Source organism: Bombina bombina, chromosome 10 (genome assembly GCF_027579735.1).
Source record: "Bombina bombina isolate aBomBom1 chromosome 10, aBomBom1.pri, whole genome shotgun sequence".
Taxonomy (NCBI): domain Eukaryota; kingdom Metazoa; phylum Chordata; class Amphibia; order Anura; family Bombinatoridae; genus Bombina; species Bombina bombina.
Window position 1 is genome coordinate 187,241,196 of NC_069508.1, and position 18,832 is coordinate 187,260,027.

The 18,832-nt window shown below is 38.2% G+C and overlaps 1 protein-coding gene across 4 annotated transcripts in view; it reads right to left on the reverse strand.

The window, feature by feature from the left end:
- The window catches only part of PTPRF (protein tyrosine phosphatase receptor type F), a 496,653-nt gene that overhangs the window by 290,476 nt on the left and 187,345 nt on the right, over positions 1–18,832 (reverse strand). The gene's annotated exons all lie outside the window — the stretch shown is intronic.

Below are 18,832 nucleotides of genomic sequence, written 5' to 3' on the forward strand. Positions count from 1 at the left end.
AAGCTGTCTGTAAGAGAACATTTTCAAAATGTATTACAGATTTATTTATTTTTGAAAAATGCATTTTGCTCTCCAGAACGGTTAGGCTGGAAGAGGCTTGTCACCCCTCACTTAAAGGGACATAAAACCTCAACATTTTCTTTGATGATACAGATAAAGAATACTATGTTAAACAAATTTTATTATTTAATTTGCTTCATTCTGTTGGTATCCTTTGTTGACAAAACAGTAGCTCTTGAGCCTACCTAGGTATGCTTTTCAACAAAGGATATAAAGAGAAAAAAAACAAATTAAATAGAACAAATATGGAAAGTTGTTTGAAACTGCAAATTCTATCTGAATCATGAAAGAAAATAATTTGGGATTTTAAAGAGCTTTGGTAGATTTCCATATCTGCCTATAACCATTGGTAAGAAGTAAACAGCTTATTATTTTAAGGGCAAATTTAATATATGCAATGTCCATTTTAAGATATTTGGGTAATAACAGTTTACATAGATCCATAAGGGTAGTAAAAAAATAAAACTGAAACGTTCATAAAAGGTACTTTTTTTTAAAAAAAGATTTATTAAATACACTGAAAATATCATAAAGAATACAGGTTGTGAATAAATGCATAACAGCTTTCTGTTGGGAATATGTTTGTGTTCCTTTTAGATATAAAATACAAAAATATTAAACATGACACTTCCCAAGAAGGTTTAAAGAGAATCTTCCTTTAAAAAAATAAATAAAAAATATATATACAGTATATATATATATATTATACAATATTATTCTTTATCTTAGTCCCAATAATCATTCATCAGAAGCATATCAAAGACTAAAATCTGACAGTTTCCATAAGCAAAGTCAATTTTTAAAGTAGAATGAGGTCAGTGTTGATATATTATAAATCTTTGATAGGCAATATATGCTGTAAAAAAAGCTTAGCTCAGCTTGGGCAATAAATAACGGAAACTCGGAAGGTGGGCTGAAAATCTGTTGTAATTACAGGAAGAAGATAGAAAATCTTGTTAGATATCTGCACCTTCACTGTTATTATTTATCATAAATACAGATGATTAATGACCTTTATATACAATAGGTAGAATTTATTTTATAGATTTGGACAGTTTTCAATGTGGGCAAACAATCTTTTATTCTATGAATGCCAAATGCATAGTAATTAACTGTAGCTCTGTGGGAGGCATAGGGTTAAGGATTCCTTGTGGCATATTCACAAGAGACAGACAAATGAATGGATTTAAATGTCTACAGCACAAGGCACCTGCCAGTCAATAAGCCAGGGACTGCATCAATGGAAATCTATGATAATAACATCAATTGTAGGACTGGAAACATGAGGATTATCAGAAGAGTAATAATGAAGGACTGATTGAGATTCATTTGTATAATTCAGTGTACAGATAACTAACATTTAGATCTCAGTATGAAATGCTGCTTCTACTGGAATACACCGTGCAAGTTATCTGCTGTAACAAAAAGAGAAGCCTGTGGCCTATATTATACTTGCCTGGGGTACAATAAAGTTTTTATAAAGGAACAAGTGAAGACTTAGGTGGGAGGTGATGCATCTATATAATCAGGGTTTGGCAGTTTGTGCACCCTTCTAACAACTGGTGCTGGGAACACTTATAGAAGACAGCATTTCTCTTATAACCTCCCCAAATGCTGTGTTATTTTATGAAGACTGTGTACAAAAGATAAAGATCTAGTAAAAGGATACCTTCATATAACAAAATAACAGCACTGGGAGGCTAGAGACATAGCCTCTTAGTGAATCTCTCAGACAGAGATATCAATTACATACTAAATAAAGAACTATCACTTCTATACAGGGGCAGCACAAACAGGACTGTCAAATACCAAGAGTGAAGGATACATTATCTGCTACTAAGTATTACTAATTTTGTTTCCTCTTCAACCTCACCTCACAATCTTTCAACTCTCTCTCTTTGATCTAGTGTGTATATCATCTTTATGTATCTGTCCAAGGATGCCTTGCAAGGGCAATTTGAAAGTTCCCAGAAATACCAATAAGTGCACAGATATATCTTGAGACCTGTCTAACCATATAAATTAATAAAATTGACTATATGTGTGTGTGTGTGTATATATATATGTGTGTGTGTGTGTATGTGTATATATATATATATATATATATATTTATATATATATATATATATATATATATATATATATATATATATATATATATATATTGTATATATATTAAAGTGGAAAAGAGAGAACGAGCAATCCAGGGCAAAATTAAAAACAGTTCCTTTATTCACAAACTTTTAAAAGGTTCCAGGAGGGTCCGTAGTCATGTTAGTAAGGCAGCACAGGCAAACTGAAGGCTAACATGTTTCGGCTAAACAGCCGTAATCATAGCTAATTCAGTATACCTGTGGTGCCTATTTAAAAGCAAACCTAGAGGATAATTGGCTAACAAATTCAACCAATGCCTGTGTAGCCTTACAGACAGTTCTAGGATTAACCCTTCATAGTAATTATTTCCAATGTCATTGTGTCATTTTAAACATAGAGGACCGATACAGTTCATAATATTCAATTTGACAGAGTTAACATAAAAGAAATACACAAAGATACAAAAGTCCACCAGGATAAAGACCTTATTTCTATATATATATCTCAAACCGGTTCAAAGTAGTGTCTATTTAAGACAACTGTAATATATATATCTCACAAACACAGTTGAAGTGGTATCTGTATATGTGAAATAGCTATATTGCTAGTATTTTTATTAAACGGACGCACACAGCGGAGCATTGGAGTGAGCCTTTCGGAGTTACGTGGAAGTGGAGCTTGGCTAAGAAACACTACGGAGCAGTAAGGAACGTACAGCCATAGGCTGTTGGAGCACCGGTTGCTCGCATTTACTTTGCTTTTCCTACCGTGCATGTGTTATGTGACTTCCATCACTCCGGATAATATAGATACTGCTGAATACCTCTGTATACTCTGTGTGCTGGGAGTGACTGCCATCTATAATGCATTTGCAGGGTTTGACCTTGTTTAAAATATACAACTTTGAAGTCTGCCTTCGTTTACATCAGTGATTTTTAAACTTTTTTTGCCGGGGCACACTTTTTTACATTAAAAAATCCTGTGGCACACCACCATCCCAAAATTTAAAAAAAAATCACAATTTTAGCCTAATACAGCATATATATATATATATACACATACACACAAACACACACATACTGTATGTATTGTGCTGTTATGCCTCCTACAAACTACCCCTGCACTGGGAGTAAAAAACAAGCAAAGTTTAAACAATATGTCACACTGTTGTCAGTCTGCCGTGGCACACCTGAGGATCTCTCACGGCACACTAGTGTGCCACGGCACACTGGTTGAAAAACACTGGTTTACATCACTAGTCACTGCTTCTTGTGAAAAACACTGAGCAGCATATTCTGCCTAACTTTGGTCTATAAGTTTGACAAGCAAGAACACTTATGTACATTTTACCAACCCATTAGCTCAGTGAATTCCCCTCTCCGTGATTATATATATATATATATATATATATATATATATATATATATATATATATATATATATATATATATACAGGGAGTGCAGAATTATTAGGCAAGTTGTATTTTTGAGGATTAATTTTATTATCGAACAACAACCATGTTCTCAATGAACCCAAAAAACTCATTAATATCAAAGCTGAATAGTTTTGGAAGTAGTTTTTAGTTTGTTTTTAGTTATAGCTATTTTAGGGGGATATCTGTGTGTGCAGGTGACTATTACTGTGCATAATTATTAGGCAACTTAACAAAAAACAAATATATACCCATTTCAATTATTTATTTTTACCAGTGAAACCAATATAACATCTCAACATTCACAAATATACATTTCTGACATTCAAAAACAAAACAAAAACAAATCAGTGACCAATATAGCCACCTTTCTTTGCAAGGACACTCAAAAGCCTGCCATCCATGGATTCTGTCAGTGTTTTGATCTGTTCACCATCAACATTGCGTGCAGCAGCAACCACAGCCTCCCAGACACTGTTCAGAGAGGTGTACTGTTTTCCCTCCTTGTAAATCTCATATTTGATGATGGACCACAGGTTCTCAATGGGGTTCAGATCAGGTGAACAAGGAGGCCATGTCATTAGATTTTCTTCTTTTATACCATTTCTTGCCAGCCACGCTGTGGAGTACTTGGACGCGTGTGATGGAGCATTGTCCTGCATGAAAATCATGTTTTTCTTGAAGGATGCAGACTTCTTCCTGTACCACTGCTTGAAGAAGGTGTCTTCCAGAAACTGGCAGTAGGACTGGGAGTTGAGCTTGACTCCATCCTCAACCCAAAAAGGCCCCACAAGCTCATCTTTGATGATACCAGCCCAAACCAGTACTCCACCTCCACCTTGCTGGCGTCTGAGTCGGACTGGAGCTCTCTGCCCTTTACCAATCCAGCCACGGGCCCATCCATCTGGCCCATCAAGACTCACTCTCATTTCATCAGTCCATAAAACCTTAGAAAAATCAGTCTTGAGATATTTCTTGGCCCAGTCTTGACGTTTCAGCTTGTGTGTCTTGTTCAGTGGTGGTCGTCTTTCAGCCTTTCTTACCTTGGCCATGTCTCTGAGTATTGCACACCTTGTGCTTTTGGGCACTCCAGTGATGTTGCAGCTCTGAAATATGGCCAAACTGGTGGCAAGTGGCATCTTGGCAGCTGCACGCTTGACTTTTCTCAGTTCATGGGCAGTTATTTTGCGCCTTGGTTTTTCCACACGCTTCTTGCGACCCTGTTGACTATTTTGAATGAAACGCTTGATTGTTCGATGATCACGCTTCAGAAGCTTTGCAATTTTAAGAGTGCTGCATCCCTCTGCAAGATATCTCACTATTTTTGACTTTTCTGAGCCTGTCAAGTCCTTCTTTTGACCCATTTTGCCAAAGGAAAGGAAGTTGCCTAATAATTATGCACACCTGATATAGGGTGTTGATGTCATTAGACCACACTCCTTCTCATTACAGAGATGCACATCACCTAATATGCTTAATTGGTAGTAGGCTTTCGAGCCTATACAGCTTGGAGTAAGACAACATGCATAAAGAGGATGATGTGGTCAAAATACTCATTTGCCTAATAATTCTGCACTTCATGATTCAGATAGAGCATGTCATTTTAAACAATTTTCCAATTTACTTTTATCACCAATTTTGCTTTGTTCTCTTAGTATTCTTAGTTGAAAGCTTAACCTAGGAGGTTCATATGCTAATTTCTTAGACCTTGAAGCCCACCTCTTTCAGATTGCATTTTAACAGTTTTTCACCACTAGAGGGAGTTAGTTCATGTATTTCATATAGATAACACTGTGCTCGTGCACGTGAAGTTATCTGGGAGCAGGCACTGATTGGCTAGACTGCAAGTCTGTCAAAAGAACTGAAAAAAGGGGCAGTTTGCAGAGGCTTAGATACAAGATAATCACAGAGGTTAAAAGTATATTATTATAACTGTGTTGTTTATGCAAAACTGGGAAATGGGTAATAAAGGGATTATCTTTCTTTTAAAACAATAAAAATTCTGGTGTAGACTGTCCCTTTAAACACACTTTTAAAACAGCTATAGCTTTTATTAGAAGCATGTTTGCTAATACATACAATATATTACAAAACAAATGCTTCTATTCAAAACTGAAATACATCCATGTGGATCCCAATTTTGGCTGGAATATTTCTTTAAATATAGTTTTTTAAAAGGGGCACAGAACGTTATTTTTTTAATTGCATACAATAAAGAAGAACAGGATTTAGGAATTATTATTTTGAATGATTTTAAATAGGTTAAACAAGGTATTATAGCAGCAGGTAAAAAAGAATGTTTGGTTGTATAGGTAGAGGTGGCTACTAACTTGAACTTGGTACATAGTCTAAAAAATAAATTGGCCGTGCACTAGTATTCAATCTCAGAGAGCTGGTGGTGGTTTGTATTGTGTTAGTAAAGACAATGGCCTCTAGTTATCAATGTCTGTCGGACCTGATCCGACAGAGAGGATCAGGTCCGACAGACATCGCTGAATACGGAGAGCAATACGCTCGCCGTATTCAGCATTGCACCAGTAGCTCACAAGAGCTGCTGGTGCAACGCCGCCCCCTGCAGACTCGCAGCCAATGGACCGCCAGCAGGGGTGTCAATCAACCCGATCGTACTCGATCGGGTTGATTTCCGGCGATGTGTGTCCGCCTGCTCAGAGCAGGCGGACAGGTTATGGAGCAATGGTCTTTGTAACCGCTGCTTCATAAATGCTGTTTCTGGCGAGCTGCAGGCTATCTGACTATCTGAGAAGGTGTAGTGTATGAATACTGATGCATGGGCCCTCACAGCATATGTGCATATGCCACTGAAAAAAAGTAATAACTTTTACTAGAAGCATTTTTGCTACTGTAGGTATATTGCAAAAATGTTTGTATTTAAAATTTAAATGCATCCATGCACATTTCAATATTTTACTTTTCTATCCCTTTAAGGACATGGGGGAGCAATAATTGCCAAGCTTGAATTCCAGAAAAAAACCCATCTTCTTGTAATACAAATGAACAGAGTGATATTGGCACGTTCTTCAGGACGGACAGAATCACATGCTTGTAAAGGCGTAAGCTATGGAATGTAACATCCATTTGCTAAGAATGATTCCTATTAGTTTATGAAGCATATTAATTCAATAATTAGGTCTCATAAATAACTATAACATAGAACTATATAATAGATTGTAACAATGCTTCTCACTACAGAGGGCTCCTTAATATCAGTGGATAAAGGTTACTTGCTTTACATAACAAGGCACATGACGAATTACAAGAATTACTGGCAATAATCATCAACTAGAAACGAAGCCAGCACTGCCCTCCCCAGATGCCCAGAATTTTCCTGTGATTAAATTACAGATATATTGTTTGGTTATATAGAAGAGCATATAAAAACATTTAATAACGTCATATCTGGCATAGCCCATTGCCCAGCTGGTGATTAAGGTATTCCTTGTTTAGTAATGAGTAAAGATATAATACTATTTGCCTTTATTATATGAAATATATATTAAATATAGACACAGTGTCTCCCTGACACATACCTAAACTAATTATCTACAAAACTGAACAATAAGATTGAATTGGTTATAATTTTGTTGCAGTGAACTGATACATGGCTGCCAATTAATTTTATACAATTCTCTCATAAGGTGTTCTAAAACCACAGAAACTGCAGAAAATATAATCCATGTGTGTGATCTTTAGTCTAAAGTTTACATGTATAAAGTTTATCTTGATTGTTTACAAGAATTTAATTAAAGGGACATAAAAATCAATATGTTATAACAGGCAATATTAAAGGAGGTTTCAATTGACTTCTGTTATCAAATTATTTTGTTCTTTTATTATCCTTTGTTTAAAAGCATGCATAGGCAGGCAAAGGACTAGGAACTAGCTGGTGATTAGTGGATGCACACATATGACTCCTGTCATTGGCTCATTAGATGTGTTCAGTTAAAGGACCAGTCAACACTGTAGATTTGCATAATCAACAAAGGCATGATAAGAAGACAATGCAATAGCACTTAGTCTGAACTTCAAATTAATAGTAAATTTTTGTTAAATAAATTGAAAAGGTATGTCTATTTCCACTCCCCTTGTACCATGTGACAGCCATCAGCCAATCACAAATGCATATACGTATATGCTGTGAATTCTTGCACATGCTCAGTAGGAGTTGGTGACTCAAAAAGTGTAAATATAAAAAGACTGTGCACATTTTGTTAATGGAAGTAAATTGGAAAGTTGTTTAATATTGCATGCTGTATCTGAATCATGAAGTTTAATTTTGACTTGAGTGTCCCTTTAAGTCCCAGTAATGCATTACTGATCTGGAGCTGACTTTTAACTTTGTGTTTAACCCCTGTAAACTGATTACACACATTTATATACAAACAATAAACACATTACAGCATTTTGTGCACTATAGAAGGAAATTCGTTTTCATGAATATTTGTTGCCTGCACTTATCAGTATCTGTTTTGTTTAAACATTTACATTATTTTTCATTAAACAAATTTAAATTATTCAAAGCTACAGGTGAAAAGTTCACTTGTAGCTCCATACTTACCCTAAGATGCGCTGCAGAGCGTACTAACCCTCTTCTTGCCAGAGCTCTGGCCGCAGTAACAGGAAGCTTAGCTGTTTGGCTCCCAGGACCTGCACTAAAGTTAGTGCAGGTCCTGCGTTCTGAGCGGTCTAAGCCTCCTGTTAGCGCGACCAGGGACCTGGCAAGAAGGGGATTGGGTTAGTGCACTTTGCAGAGCGTGTTAAGGTAAGTATTTAGCCTTTAAAGGAAACTAATAAAATTTTCTTTTTTTTTTTCTTCTTAATTTTGCTGGTGCGTTCATTCAGATATTCGTTTACAAAAATGAAAATCCAATTTTTGGTACGAATGTACATCTCTATTATATATATATATATATATATATATATATATATATATATATATATATATATATATATATATATATACACACACACACACACACACACAGAATTTATACGTTTCGTTTGTAGGGTTCTACTATTTCATTGCAGTCAAGGGTTACACTGCTTGAAAACATTCCTGAGAATATTTACTTGATGTGGTTTGTTCAGCCAATCAGATGCTAGATGTAAATAAGTGCCTACAGTGGTTTACCACTTCTGGTGACAGGGCATATATAGAGTAGATAAAGGGGTGGAGTGACAGAGCTCCCACAACAGGGCAGTCCTGTAAACATTGGATGCTTGGGGACTATTCAGTATCATTTAGTTACTCGGCTCCATAGGATAACATCAGAATTAGGGAGATCTGGATTTCTCAAGAATGTTTAGAATTTTTAGTGAATTAATCACAACATATGTGACTGCATTTTACGAAGAGAGCTGATACACTGCATTATATTATCACAGCTCCATCTTCTCCTGGAAAAGCCATAATTGCTGTCTCATTTTACGAACATGATGGCGCTAGAACATAAAACTGGAAAAGCTCTTCTCTTGTCCATTTAGTCTGACAGGCGAAAAGGAACATGATCAGCACTCTCTTTAGCTCAAGCAATATAAAGACAGATCTGTTTATCACAAAGAAAGAGAGCTAATTCCAGCATAAGTCACCAACGGGGGTATTAACCCCTTGGCTACCAGAGATGGCTACAAAATATTGTGAAGCAATAAAACCCCCAGTGACTGTTCATATCACATCACCTCTCAGAAAGCTGGTTACCCCCAGAAGCTTCATGTGTTTTTACAGCAACAGATAATGAGCTGCTTTGGAGGTAATGTTATTGAAAGCTGTTAGTTTTACCTTGGAGTAACAGGGTGACTAATGACTGTAACTGTTTGTATTTTACAGGGAAAAAAAAGTTCATTTGTCAGGTGTAACTAAAAAAAGTAGATATGGCTTTATGAACACGCTGATACTTATCACAGATGCTAGCATACAGAACACTGTCGTATGACTAGCACAGTTATTGGTTTAGAGGTTGAAATGTCAGCTCATTGTAAAAAGAGATCTGTGCCGTGGGCAGCTGGTGCCGCTGAGTTTAGCCAGGAGGCCGGAGCACAGAAAGGGTAAGTTTAGTTCCCTTTTTTACAAACTGATCACTGAAAGTCCTGTTTATTTTTAGTGATGGTAAATCATAGCGCTTTTTAAATGCTCAGATTTATCATCACTTTAAGGCTCAGGTCAAATACCTACTTAGAATATTTCAGTATTCCTTATGAAAAGGAGTTTTGTTTCAACAAAGGGTAACAAGAGAAAGAGGAAAAATTGATAAGATAAGTAAACTGGAAATGCATTTTTTTTAACTGTATGCTCTTTTCAAAACATGGAAAATAGTGGAAAAGAAGAAGGCGCCACAATAGTGCAAAATCAGTGGTTCATGATCTAAATGCACACAGAAAATATCAAACTCACAGAGTATAGGGCACTTGAGAAGTGCTACAATCGCTTGCTGGGCCTTTTGTAGCTGTCCAGATAGCTATCCCCTCGGCACATGACTCCGTCACCTGGCAGTTTGCACAGACTCGAAATGGCACTGGTCCACACGAATGAAGTCTTAAGGTGTAGCTCTAGTAGGGGCGATGAGCTCTTCCAGATTTAGCCCAATGTGTATAAAATCACGATGTTGAAGTGATGTATTGGAAATGGTGTAGCAGGTAAAAAGTTGTGATAAAAAGTCTCTGTACCTCTCCTGCTAACTCGCCAGGCGCTGTAACACACCGACCACAAACAGGATTCCAAACTGTTGCTCACAGCTTCACAGAATCTTCTGTTCCAGTTCAGAAGATTCTGTGAAGTTTAGAAGTAGACTGTTGTCTACCTACTCCAGCTTGCACCTGTTTGTGTAAAAGGTATTTTCATATGCAGGGGCGGGTCTGATCTTTTTGCTTTCCAGCCCATTTCTGTGGGCGTCCCAGCCTAACCTAATCAACAGTGCTAAACTGGGAGCTTCTAAGTAAGTTTTTAAAAGGTTTTATACTGGATTATTTTTATCAGTATCTGGGCATATTCTTCTTTATAGTAGTGTCTTTTACATGCAGTTATATGAAAATTTATGTATACTGTCCCTTTAAACATTTTATGGGATAAAAAAATTCAAGTATATATTTCCATGGCTATCCGCACCTATTTCTTGTTTAACTCCTGGGGTACACATAACTGATGTAAAGGGGACAGTAAATTCAAAATTAAATTGTCATGATTCAGATAGAGCAGATTTAAACCCCTTTCCAATTTACTTTTGTCATCCAATTTGCTTTGTTTTCTTTGTGTACTTTTTTGAAGACTAAACCTAGGTAGGCTGATAATTGCTTATGAAAGTGCACATGTCTTTAGCAGTCTATGGCAGCAGTGTTTGCAACAATGTGTATAGCATTGTTATACATTGTTGCAAACACTGCTGCCGCATAACTAAAGCTCACCTAGGATTACTTTTTAACAAAGGAAAGCAAGAAGAGTAAGCAATTTGATAATAGAAGTAAATTGAAAAGTTATTTAAAGAGCAATTACATACTGTAGAATTGCCAATCAATAGATGAATTTCAAAGTTAATTACATATTCCTCCCCCCTGTATCATGTGACAGCCGTCAGCCAATCACAAAATGCATATGAGTATATAGTGTGAACCCTTGCACATGCTCAGTAGGAGCTGGTATCTTGGAAAGTGTGCATATAAGAAGACTGTACAGTTTGATAATGGAAGTGAATTGGAAGTGGAATGGCATGCTCTTTTTAATCAATCAGGAATGAACAATAGCTCAAGTAGCTTATTTTATGACACGTTACCACCTGGGAGCTGCCTCTTTTAGCCCAATTGTGCCTTTCACAGAGGAGAACTTTCCTGAATTATATCAGTCTGATCCCACCTATAAAGGGCATTCTAGCCCCAAAATCCCAGGCACAAATAACAACCCCAGACAATTGTTTCAGCCGGCTGTAGGCCGGGTCAGTGAGTTGCATCCATATCCCTCTAGTTTTTAGACCTGTCTTTAGGCCTCCCTAATAGGCCAGGTTTTGAGGATATCTGAACTAGAGAACAGTTGAATTAATCAGATGATTAGTAACCATGGTTATTTTACCTGCTCTCACCCAAGATAATCCTGAAAATCTGGCCTGTTGGGGAGGCCCGAGGACAGGTATGAAAACCAGTGCTCTAGGCACATTAGACAGGAAGTCAATGTCTAGTTTCCAACATCACAAGTGTTTCCCTTTCTTGTATCTGTCTAAATCATGAAAGTTTAATTTTGCCTTTTAGTGTTCCTTTAACATATCTATCCAATCCTTTGAAGTTTAATTTTGCCTTATCTGTCCCTTTAAATCAAACTTACGTTATATAGAAAGGTTCAGTACATTGTCTACTGGTAATCTAGCTTTAAAACGTACATTTTGATATAGATTTAGTTTCATAAACCAGACAATGGAGATTAAGCTACACATACTCATTAATCTTCCTCCATATTCCATGCTTGGTTTGGTCCTATCACTTGCAGTCTACAAGACTGACAAGAGAGACACAGGATAGCATTTCCCTTGCAGGCTCTGATCTTTATTAACAACATTACAAACCACTTTGAGTTTGTTAATTTGATGGTTTATCTACAAATAACTGAACTCCATAAAACAAATTACATACAATATTAGTATTGTTTGTCCCGTATAAACAGGCAGGCATAGATGTATTTCATCCTCAGTGGTTTCAAATATATACACATTATTCCATTAGGCTCTGTTGAGTTGGCTCCACACCAAGATCTCTGTTAATGGAGAAATCCTTGAACAAGTGGAGAGCCGGATGGATTTCTGAATGGGTTATACTGGAGATGAAGGGAAGGAGATGTCTGCAGCTTCCAGGGTCGTTCTCCACCTATTCAGAGAAGGGAAACCTCACTCTGTTTCTCAGTGGTGGTCTCCTGGGCTTAGAGTCCATGGCAAATAAAACTAGCAAGTGGTGAAGAGATCGAACAGGAAACAAAGGAAGCTCAAGCGGCAGGATGTTCTAATGGAAGTCATAAATAATAGATCATCATAAGTAGCCAGTAAGACTGCTTCAGGGTAGGGAGAATATTTTAGACTATGAATAATAGCTGCTATAAGGAGAGAGGTGTATGAGCATGAGGACCTGCAAGTATACATAACACAGAGATCATAGGTAGACAACCAAAAAAAAAACCTAAGTGATTGCTTTAACCCCTTGACTGCCAAAGAAAAGCAGTCCTACTGTTGTCCTCTAATGCCGCTAACTGGCTCAAGGCCAGAGACAGAACTACCATTGCTGCAGCAAGTGCAGTGAAACCAGGGACCAAGTGTTGGAAGGGGCCCATAGCAGCTAGTCTATATATAGGAGCTTGCAGAATTTCTATCCATCTATCTATCTATCTATCTATCTATCTATCTATCTATCCTTACAATAATTTTACAGAGCAGAATATATATTACTATTGCTTGCTACTGAGTTACCTTTGGGGCCCCCCACAAAAAAAAAACTGGACAAGGACCCTCTGTTGAGTAGGTCTGCTACTGCTCAAGGTGTGACCCTGAAGACATAGGGCCTGATTATCTAACATTTGCCTGATCAACCTCACCAATTCTTGAATTAACAGGGGACTTTGCTTTCAAAAGGGATTTACTCTTTGAGTTGCAAGAGGTCTCGATGGAAAAAGTGAAACTTTGCTGGGGAGAGTGAAGTTTGAAGGAAGTAGGGGGTGCACTTTAAAGAGACAGTCAAGTCAATATGAAACTTTCATGATTTAGATAGGGCATGCAAGTTTAAACAACTTTCCAATTTACTTTTATCATCAAATTTGCTTTGTTTTCTTGGTATTCTTTGTTGAAAGCTAAAGCAAGGTAGGCTTGTATGCTAAAGTCTGTGCTCAGTGCTTTTTGACCGTTTTTCACAGATAGACAGTACTAGTTGTCTGGCATATAGTTAACATTGTGCTCACTCCTGTGCATCTATTTATGAGTCAGCACTGATTGGCTTATATACAAGTCTGACAAAAGAACTGAGATAACGGGGAAGCCTGCAGAGGCTTATATACAAGGTAATCACAGAGGTAAAAAGTACATCAATATAACTGAGATAAGGGGCAGTCTACAGAGGCTTAAAAACAAGGTAATCATAGAGGTAAAAAGAAAATTATCTATCTTTTAAAAATATAAATAAATATAAATCCGATAACCCTGTTTTCACAGTACAATATCTTACAATAACCTTCATTTTTATATACATGTGGTATTTCTATTTTATTTTTTTGGAGAATTTTGATAAAACAGATCAGCAGGGAGAAAAAGTTTAAAGAATACATGGCAGAGAATGTTAAACTGAGCCACTGTTCATCCCACTAGCAAAAGCCCAGAAACTGGTTTTACAATACAGAAAATAATACAAGAATGTCACTGCTGTGTCTGTGTACATTGTCCCTTTAACTCTGTGCTTACCCCTCTGTGAAGGCTAAACACACAGACCTGTTCAGTCAATAAATGCTCCATCACATTAGATTATTTTATTGTTCCACTTTTTATGTCCCTTGTTGTTTTTAAAACAGGTAGATTCTTGTCATTGGGAGTCAGTAAATTATGACTGCACGCCTATGCTTAGAGGCACAATGATTAGGCCATGCTGGGTATGTAGACCAGGTGTGTCTTCCCTTCCTTTTCCTGCTGGAAATATAATGTCACTGTTTCCAACAACATGTCCATAAACTATTAAATGACTAAGCAACAGGTGGGGATTATTGTATTACATTCACTGAATCTGCCATAGCTTGCACTATGTTTTATTGTATTGTATTTTTGAGATTTAAATAAACCAGTAAATTAGCATTGAATCATCATGTATGTACGTATTTAATAGATGTAAAAATAGTTATGTTATGTGAGCCAATGACAAAAGAAATATGTGTAGCTATCAATCATATGCTAGCTCCCAGTAGTGCAATGCTGCTCCTGAGCCTACCTACATATGCTTTTTAACAAAAGATACCAAGAAAACAAAGTACATTTGATAATAGAAGTAAGTCGTTGAATGGCTTTTGAAACTGCATTCTCTATGTGAATATCATTAGAGATTCATGCCTCTAACTTTAAAGGGACTGTCTGGTCAAAATTAAACTTTCATGATTAAGATAGGGCATGCAATTGTAAACAACTTTCTAATTTACTTTTATCATCAAATGTGCTTTGTTCTCTTGGTATTCTTAGTTGAAAGCAAAACTTTGGTAGGCTCATATCCTAATTTCTAAGCCCTTGAAGGCCGCCTCTTATCACATGCTGTTTGTATTTGCTTTTCACAACAGGAGACTGCAAGTTCAAGCCAGAAAGATAACATTATGCTCACACTTGGGGAGTTATTTAAGATTTAGCACACAACAGTACTAAAAGCAAGTCAATAGATAATAAATAAGTCATGTTATCTGAGGGCTGTCAGGAGATGCTTAGATACAAGGTAATCACAGAGGTAAAAAGTGTATTAATAGAACTGTGTTGTTATGCAAAACTGGGGAATGGGTAATAACTTAAATTATGCTTACCTGATCATTTTCTTTTCTTCAGATGGAAAGAGTCCAGAGCTGCATTCATTACTTTTGAGAATTTAGAACATGGCCACCAGGAGGAGGCACAGACACCCCAGCCAAAAGCATAAATACCCCTCCCACTTCCCTCATTCCCCAGTCATTCTGCTGAGGAACAAGGAACAATAGGAGAAATATCAGGGTGAAAAGGTACCAGAAGAACAAAAATAACAGACGCCACACAGAAAAAATATGGGCGGGAAGCTGTGGACTCTTTTCATCTGAAGAAAAGAAAATGATCAGGTAAGCATAATTTAAGTTTTTATTCATAAATGGAAAAAGTCCTCAGCTGCATTCATTACTTTTGGGAAGACTATACCCAAGCTATAGAGGACATTGAATGCAAAAATGGGAGGGTACAAGAGGCCGCCCACTCTGAGGGCACCAGGCCTGAAAACCCCTACCCAACAAAATCCTGCTTCGTCCGAAGCAGAGAACAACTTTGAAAAAAAAGGGAAAAGGCCCAAGGACACTGACCTCCAGATAGTCCACAGCCTTGCTAGAGACCACAGGAACTAGACTCGACTGAGTCAACAGCCTCCAAGAGACACCGTCCCCAGCAGTCGGTCTCCAAACAACACACCCCTTACTAAAGAAAGGGAAGAAACTACCATTTTCTCCCACAAAGAAGAAAAGGCACAGAGAAAACATGATTGAACTTGTAAAATGCGGCTAATCCCCCTTAAGGGACTCAAGGCACTGCTCATTTTATCAACCTCGAAAGGAGGAAAGGCTGAGTAGACCTTGCCAGAGATCGAACTTGCAACCCTCGGTTTGCTACAGTGCAGAGTAGCCACAGTGCATTAGTATGCTGAGCTAGCTTCCAGCTAGCATAAGGAACTCCAGAAAAAAAAACCTAAAAAGGGCACAACGAGTCCTAAATAAAAACACAGAACAAAAACCCAAGAAACCGGGTCAGGCTAACAGAGACCCAACCAGTCTCATAGAAACAAGGGGAGGCAACGCCCAGACCCCAGAAATACAGAAACCACGGGATAAGGCCGGGAGTCTGAAACAGAGAGAGGATCTTCCCCTAACACAGTGCAACCACACTCTAGAAAGCAACTGAAGACGAAGGTCCCCAAGTTGCAAAAAGGTATCTCAGAATACTGAAATATTCATAACAAAACCTGGTGCAGCAAGCTCAGATAGGTCTGACGAACAACACCTGAAGCAATAACACTACACACTGAAGTTATCTAAAAATGACTCTGAACCTTAAATACTTGCAGGTCAAGTAGAAAGCAGCTGAAGATAGGATCCTTCAGATTGCTAAGTATCCACTAACCAGTGGAAGAGCCGCCTGTCCTTCTCACAAATCTTGAGTGTGGAGAAAGAAGAAACCTCAAAAAGGCTTACTGTACCTCGAATGCTCCAAGGACGAAATAGCAGAGCAACAGATTTCAGATCCTACTCCAACACCAGACCAGCCCAAGCGACAGACATGTCTGATAGACAGGGGACAGACCCCAACCACAAGCCCCCAGGGAATGGAAGAAAAAAGGGGGAACTCACCCACCCCAACAGAGCTCGGGTGCCAACCCAATCCGATCCTCCAAAATAAGGCACTCCCAAGGAGAACCCCCTAGGACCTGGAACAGAGAAAAGTGCAATAGATCCATAAGAAGACCTGTCACAACTCTCTTAGACAGTCTCTACGTAGAGAGACCAATTTCCAACAGGTGGAATGGAGCCCACAGAGCAGCAGATGCTGCCCTTTACAGAATAAGCCACTTGATCCCACCTCCAACCCCCCCCCCAGCAAGGTACTAGGCCACGACAAAGTCACAGAATTTCTCTAGAGCCCAAAGGCCCCAAGGGCGACACTAAGGTAAATGAAAACGAGAACAGAGTCACCCAAAAGAGAGTAGAAGAAAGGCTAGTCTCCATAATCCTTTCAGATTACCGTTCCAGAGGACCATACCCAAGGGAGAAGAATGCAAAGCATCCTGAACCCAGGCAGAAAAACATCCCCTAAGCAAAAAGCTTGGAAAAAGAGACAACACCTCCTATCGCCCCTGATATGGAGACGACTAACTCCCGGAGGAAGACAGAGCCTCAGGCCCTTCACTTCCTAATTAAGCAGCCAAGGCCGCCACAAAAACCGAAGTCCAGAAAATTTCGACCCAAAGGAAGAGAACCTCTAAAAGGAAGAAGTCCTAAAAAGACCCTTCCAAAGAGACCATGAAAGGCAAAACCATAAGAACGGCGGTATGAAGGACCTAAATCCTCCAAGCCTCCAACCCACAACGGGGAGGAACACTCTAGTTCCCGAAAAATTTAGAAACGACTGAGCATGTCGCCCCAGATCTCAACAGAGTCCCGGCCCACTAGATTGAAAGGCGAATGAGGACTGAACCAATCCCCCATGCCCCTAAGCAACCATGGACCCTCAAGTCCTCTTAGGATGCTAGTTGAAGTTTGTAAAACAAGACAATCACACAATCATATTGTGATCACTAGGCGCCCTCACCGGACCAACCGGACATAAAAAAGGTGCCACGTGTCTATACTAGGCCTCAAAGACAGAAGGATTTGTACCCATTCAGGACTAGCCTGAAACCATGGGCCCCAGTGCTGTCAAGGCCACATAGAGTCTCCCCCGATGATGGAGGGATAAAGAACAGTCAGACTTTTGCAAACAGAGCAAACAAAATCACGAGTATCAATTCCAGAGAGGAAAGTTCCCAAAGGAAACATCACACCACAACATGAGCTTTAAACTAAATAAAAATCACCCTCACCGGATGAATAAAAGATGGCAACCCGTAGGTTATCGCCCAGGAAGATCTGGGGCGAAAGGCAAAGAATAACTGGGGGATGAGGGAAGTGGGAGGAGTATTAAAGCCTTTGGCTGGGGTGTCTTTGCCTCCTCTTGGTGGCCAGGTTCTAAATTCCCAAAAGTAATGAATGCAGCTGTGGACTCTTTCCATTTATGAAGATAAAAGGGATTATATATCTTTTTAAACAATACGAATTCTGATGTAGACTGTCCCTTTAAAGGGACAGTCTAGTCAAAATTAATCTTTCAGGATTCAGATAGGGTATGTAATTTTAAACATCTTTCTAATTTACTTTTATCATCAAATTTGCTTTGTTTTTTTTGGTTTTGTTTGTTGAATGCTAAACCGAGGTAGGCTATATGTTAATTTCTAATCCCTTACTTACTTATGAGTCAACATCGACTGGCTAAAATGCAAGTCTGTCTGCAGATGCTTAGATAAAAGGTAATCACAGAGGTAAAAAGTATATTAATAAAACATTGTTGGTTATGCAAAACTGGAGAATGGGTATTAAAGGGATTATATATCTATTTAAACAAACATTCTGGAGTAGACTGTCCCCTTAAACATGAGTTTGTCATCATTTCAGTTTTTCAACAAATATACAGTTGAGTCACAGACCCACACAAAACTAAGATCTTTGCTATAGAGTTTGTATTTATAAAGGTAGATCAGACTTTCTGAAGACAGAACCACCCGCTCCCCAAACATAGGTTTGCATTCACATCACCAATAAGAAAGTTTAATACAGCCACAGGGCAGGGAAACCTAATCAGACCTATAGATAATACCAGTAGATGCAACATTTAACCTGCGGAAACATTCTCTGCAGTGTGAGACAATTTACATTAATGAGCAGTTTATTCCACTGCACTCCAACTAACACAGCTATTACC